This window comes from Mustela erminea, chromosome 12 (genome assembly GCF_009829155.1).
Source record: "Mustela erminea isolate mMusErm1 chromosome 12, mMusErm1.Pri, whole genome shotgun sequence".
Lineage (NCBI taxonomy): Eukaryota > Metazoa > Chordata > Mammalia > Carnivora > Mustelidae > Mustela > Mustela erminea.
Genome location: NC_045625.1, coordinates 12410079 through 12410643, shown reverse-complemented (window position 1 = coordinate 12410643; position 565 = coordinate 12410079).

Genomic DNA, 565 nt, shown 5'->3' with positions numbered 1-565 from the left:
GGCCCCAAGTGTACTTTCTTGAGATGATTTCTTAGGGGATCCTCATTTCACCGGCTTCGGAATCACCCATGAATTAGATATTTCTGGACCCTACCCTAGACATGCTAATCAGAATCTCTGGGAATGGGGTCTAGCAAGTGCATTCCCAAGTGCCACTCCCTGAAGCATTCTTATTTCCGGTATCTCTCAACATCACCCCCAAGATCATGTGTCAGCTGAAAACCAGAAGGAGTGACATGTTCTATGGCCACACTTGGGCCACAGACATCCTGGATCTCTGTATAACCATCCCTCCATAGAGGCTGCTGGATTCAGCAGCCCATGCTACCCTTACCCCCATGCTTTGTCCCTGGCACACCAAGAGCTGCCAGGAAAAGGTGGGCCTTCAAAGGCTCTGACAAGGTCTGCAGGGATAGGAAACTGGCCCTCAAACTAGTGAACTGGAATTAGCATGTAGGCAGAGTTAGGAGCAGAAGGCAGCCTGGGCACACTCAACTGCTCCATGGAGGGATCCTGGGGGTTACTCCTCCCTTCTGGGGCAACAGGTCACCTCTATAAAATACTG